Below are 6,000 nucleotides of genomic sequence, written 5' to 3' on the forward strand. Positions count from 1 at the left end.
GACTTTCAATGTGAAATTATTACACTAACACAGAAGCATCTGCCATCAGCAATTCCCTACAAGAAGAGCTGGGGTGGAGAGAACACTGCAAGCTGAGTGACTATGAGAACACAGACACACGAGGGCTTCAGCTCTCCAAAGGGCAGACTCAATCAAAAACCAACTAAGAAGCAATGAAAACAATTCTCACGTGAGCTAAAGATTCCAGTGTGTAAGGAAAAAGTTCATAACGATCATTTCAAGACGTTCATCAGGAAGTGATCCCCCACGCACAGTTTGCGAATCACTCAAGCACACGCGCACAAGGAAACAGATATGGATATTCATGGCAGTGTTGTTTCTAAATAGCTCCAAATTAGAAACAAATCAAATGTCCATCAGCAGGATGGACAAAGATAGCATGCACGAGTTTCACAGTGTCATGCTTTTCACCCACAGAAATGAATAAAGTGTAGCTATATCTGACTGGGAATGAGTTTTGTGGAAAATCTATTAGTGAAAAGCCTTAGGAGAAAACACAGGTGTAGACTTGCAGTATAGTACCACACTGCCTATGTAGAATTTTTGTAAAGTAAATTGCAAATGTTATAAAACAGCCCTGTTTAATTTTTGCCTATTGGCTTTGACTAATTTGGGTTATGGGGTGGGTACATAAATGGAGAAAATGTTGTGAACCAATTTGCAGATTCCTAAGGTATTAAGGTTCCCCGAAGAAACTCTCTAATAGTGCTCTCCAACACTGGAGGCTTCTGTGTGGCCAACGCCATGAGAAGAAATCTCTTTTCCTCTCTTATGTCCTCTGCATCCACAGTACTGGCTCTTGGTATCTACAGAGGATCTTCAGTTTAGGTTGAGGTCCTGTCCTGAGAAATCCATCCCATTGTAAGTCACCAACTCATCGACTCTACCTAACCTACTGAACCTCATAGCTGAGCAACAGAGTAGACTGTATGGTGGGCTGTTGTGATCCTGCAGCTGAGAGAGAGATGTTTTACATCCCCATGCGGCATTGCCAGATGAGATAAAGTAGAGATATCAGAGAAAAGTTCAAAATTCAATGTAGGGTCTCTCCTGAACGTAAATTATTTTTCTATCATTTGAAATAACAAATAAACCAAACCAGTTAAAGTTGAGGTCTTTTTATTTAAACGAAGATGGGCAAGACTAGAGGAATGAAGGGAGGGGAGAGGATGGAAGGATTGAATTAGGAAAGGGAGTGGGAACGAGTACAAGCAGGAGGGTTAGGCTTTGCATGTTTGGGGCCCTCCCAACCCCACACTATAATGGCGCAGGTAATTCTGACAATGGACCAAGGCTTGGAGCTTTAAAACTTCTAGTAAGTAACTGTGCCAAGAGTCTTTCCTCTGGTTTAAAGAGGGAGCAGACCCTGTGGTGTCACCGTAGAGATCATGAGCACCCATGCTGGGGCTAGGTACCTTTGAGGCTTTATGTAAATGCTCATCATTGCTCTAATGTTGGAACCTGAGGTCTGAGACCTCCCTGTAAACAGGGTTCAGGATCACTGGTCTCTAGAGGGCCCTGGATCTGAAACCCCCTCCTTCTGCAGCGACAGCCCAAACCCCCTTGAATGGCAAAGTCTTCCTTCTGCATTCAGAGATAAGGATCCAGAAAAAGTGTTGACAATAAGCTTCACCTGCCTTATGAGATCAGCTTGGGTCTCGAGCTGCTGAATGGGTGTGAATGAAGACTCTGAAGGGGTGAAGATTGCCTGCTCACCTCTGGGGGCACAGCCGGGTCAGGACCAGCTAGGGTCAGAAATTGAGAGGGCTCTGGGGGTTAGGGGGTCACCTGGAATTCAAATTCATTCTTCACCTCTGGAGAAAGGCCTCGCCTGTGTCACTCACTGACTCCCATTCCCCCTTCATCACCATCCTCAGGCTAAATGGCTGGAGGTTTAGGAATGTCATGTATCCGGAGCCCAGCTGCAGTCCCAGGTAAGTCGGGTTTAGGATGCCAGGACAGAAGAACCACCTCATAGCGCAAGTGTTTCCATCTGTCAGGCAGAAGAACCAAGGCAGCCTTCCCGGTGGTACTCACACAGGAGACCCTCACATGTTCCCAAGGGATCAGCCTAACACCAGGTCCCACACAGAAACAGCTACTGCTGCAGCCCTGTCCCATCTGTCCACTGTCACCACCCCCTTGACATCAGCTTCTACTCAAGGGGTGAGGATTAGGACACCACTAAGAAGCTCCCAGGGTGGACAGGACTCAGTGTCAACACTGGTGACAACGGTTGTAAGGAAGATCTCCAATAGCACACGAAATGGGGACACTGGAAAAACAGGGTCACCACTGGCCACCATGAAAGGACAAAGAGAGGAAGAGACGGAGATAACAGTGGCAGTCCTTCCTGGGAAGAACTGTGTCTTCTTGGGTAGATGCCCTGCATGGTGCTTTCTGAGATGGTGTCTTTCCATTCTTACAATCTAGGTGTAGGTACTCATGTTGTCTCCATTCTGCTGGTACACAGAGAGAGACAGAGACAGAGACAGAGATGGACAGAGGCAGAGAGACAGAGAAATTCCAGAAATTCACAGGGTCACACAGGCAGGGTCTCTCCCAAGTTTTTGGCTCTTTGGTCCATTGAAAACAACAGGCTCCAGTTATGGCTGGCTTTCTTACCTTGGACCTCAGAATGTCAGGTCTTAAGCAGAGCCAGAATCTAATACAGATAAATGCAGGAAGTGCTCAGGACTAGCTGGGAGTTGAACATGCAAAGATGAGCAGGAAAGATGTAACTCCACCCTCCTGCAGCCTATGATGTACTCCAGAGGGAGCTCTGAAAGGTTCCCATAAAGACAGAAGATTGGAAGCAAGGAAGGGCCAGGACTTGCAGGAAGAGGTCCTAGTCTCGGGCCAGAAGAACCTGTTGATCGTGCAGGGATAGAAGAATGTGAGCATGAACCAGTCTAATCAGAGGTCAGGTGTGGGCGGAAGAAGGACAAACAGGCTGCAGACGATAGAGACCTGGCTCTGTAACTCACTCTCACTGCAAAGAGAAGGAAGGAAATGGAAAAATACAAGGTCTAAATAATTGTATTGAATTTTATTATGAGAGAGAGAGCCAGAGCCACAGTAGGTGCCTATGAGGAGGTTAGAGGACAATGGTTAGGGAGTCAGTTTTCTCCCTCACAAAACTTGGGTAGCCAGGCTTGTGTGGCAAGAGCTTGCACCTGCTGAGCATCTCACCAGTCCAGGCCTAGCCATAGAAAGCTGGTAGTGATGTTACCAAGTTTCCTCACAAAAGGCATTTCTGGCTTCAAGGTACATGTCTTAGTTAACATTTCCATTACTGTGACCGAACACCATGACCAACGTAGCTTATAAAAAAGCATTCAGTTGGGCTTAGTTTCAGAGGGCCGGAGTCCATGATGGTGGAGCAGAATAACGGCGACAGGAAGGCCTGAGAGCCCATCTGCAAGGAGGAGGCAGAGACAGAGAGACAGAGACAGAGAGACAGACAGAGAGCACATGCGCTGGGGGATGGTGGGAGGCTTTGAAACCTCAAAGCCCATCCCTGTGACACATCTCCTCCAACAAGGCCACACTTTCTAATCCTTCCCAAATAGTTCCACCAATGAGGACCAAGTAAATATTCAAACATATGAGCCGATGGCCATTCTCATTCAAACCAACCTTGAGATACACAGTGGAAGAAACAGCACTGTTACTATGGATACAGGGTAGAGCTTCAGAGAAGGGTCCTGGAAGGCTGGTAGAGTCTCCTGCTGGTGTGCCATGGCCTCACCAGTGCCTAGAAGCACACCATCTATATCGCTCACTTTTCTCAGTTCTAGGGAAGAAGAGTTTAATTCATCTCACCATGTAAGGAAGGAGGCAATTCATCACGACTGGGAAAGGCATGATGGGAAAGACCGTGATGCAGACGTTCACATGGCCTGCATAGTGAAGAAACAGAGAAAAGATGGACCAAGCATTTGACTAGCGATTCATGATGCGAGGACCCACTTTGGGCCTTGTGCTAATCTGTGAGTCCCTCAGATGCATTCACGTGACATCCAGGCAGTAAGCGAAGAATGACGGATATCTTCAAATGCTTTAGTAAATGGAAATCTTGGGAGTTGAACTCACTATTTTTCTTTTTTGTGGAACACCTTTCAGAAAATCTGTGTGTGTGTGTGTGTGTGTGTGTGTGTGTGTGTGTGTGTGTGTGTGTAGGGAGGAAGAGAGAGAGAGCGTCTGTCTGCACATGCCATGGAGCACACCCGGAAGTTGGAGGACAACCTCCTATCTTGGTCCTTGCCTTCCACCCTGTTTGAGATCAGGTCTCTTGCTCTCTGCTGCATACTCTAGACTATCGAGGCCATTTCCCCATCAACCGCTGGGACTACAGATTGCAGCTGTTCCAATCGTTTTATGTGTGTCCTAGGGATCTGAGTTCAGATCTCCACACTTGGAATGACGGGTTCTTCACCCACTTAACCATTCCTTCGAGGCACCTATTCCACTTTTATTACTTGAAAAAAGAGACCAACAAACTGTGCTTATACAGACTTCCATATCTGGCAAATATTTTCTCAAGCTTGAGTAAGATGAATCCTATTCTTTGAGGGGTGGGATGTCACTTTTTGTTACCAACAATACCATTTGGGTGTTCAAGAGAAAGTTATAATTCTGGAAAACTTGTGGACTTGACAGTTTTCTTCTATTCAGACCTTTCTGGTGGAATGAGCAGTAATATTAACACTTATGATTCTTGGAAATAAAGTGTAATGAGACATGGCAGCTTTGGTATGATCTGCCCAACTCAAGCACAAGATTTTTCAAAAGACCAATGAATGATGTTATCAAATCAAATACAGGGCCTAGAGAGATAGCTCAGCTGGTAAAATGTTTGCTCTCTTGGCATCAGAACCTGAGTTCAGTCTCCAGAGACTACACAAAAACCCCAGGTATGTTGTGGCATCCCAGTCCTAGTGAGGTGGGTACAGCAGGATCCCTGGGATTTATGGTCCACATGCCTGATGGGTGAGCTCCTGCCAACGAGAGACCCTGTCTCAAAGAAGAGAGAACTCATTCTAGAGGATGATGCTTTATGTCATCCTCTGGTCTCAACAGTTTTAGATTTAGAGAAAGCCAAAAGGTAAGTAAGGGAGTCCTGTGTAACCTGCATCCTATTTCCCACATTATTGACACATTAATATGGAGCATCTGTCAGAGAAAATTGATATATTCCTAAAGGAATTTCACAGGTTATTCAGGATTACATGGTTGTCACCTTTCTAGGATGATCCTCTAGAAAGCTGCCCCACATGAAGTTGTCACATCTCCTTGGGCTCAGGCTCCTTTCAGTCCAACACTTTCTCAGACTTTAATGATTTTCTTATTCTGGCAGTATTTTCAATTTTGAGGAATATTGGTCAGGCAGGGGTTGTTTTGTTTTGTTTTCTGAGACAGAGTCTCGTGTGATCCAGGCTGGCCTCAGATTTGCTGTGTAGCCAAGGTTGAACCGGAACCTCTGATTCTCCTACCTCCATCTCCCAGATGCAGAGATGACAGGCATGTACAACCACGCCTGGCTTAGGCAGCACTTGGGGGTGAACCCGAGGCTTCGTGCATGCTAGGCAAGCACTCTACAGGTCAAGCAGCATCTCCAGAATGATTACTGGAAAATTATAAATGACAGTGGGATACCATCTTATTCTTCCTGCTCAACAAAAATCTAGACTATAACCTAGCAGTTTACCATCTAACTATCTGGTTAGCAGAGAGCCTAGTTCAAGTCACTTCTCTATCGGACCCTGCCTGTTCATTTAGCTAAAAACCCCTCCACAGACCACAAGCCACACATCCCTGCCTGTCTTTGCAAAGTCTGGTATTGAAACAAGGTCACTCCAAGTCAGCCTTTCCCCTCTTCTGATAACATCACAAGGAACACCCCACCTGAAAGCAGTTGCCAGCAAATCTCGGGCTGGCCATCTGGCAGGAGTTGAGGACAAAAGGAGGTTGTTGATG

Source organism: Peromyscus eremicus, chromosome 15 (genome assembly GCF_949786415.1).
Source record: "Peromyscus eremicus chromosome 15, PerEre_H2_v1, whole genome shotgun sequence".
Lineage (NCBI taxonomy): Eukaryota > Metazoa > Chordata > Mammalia > Rodentia > Cricetidae > Peromyscus > Peromyscus eremicus.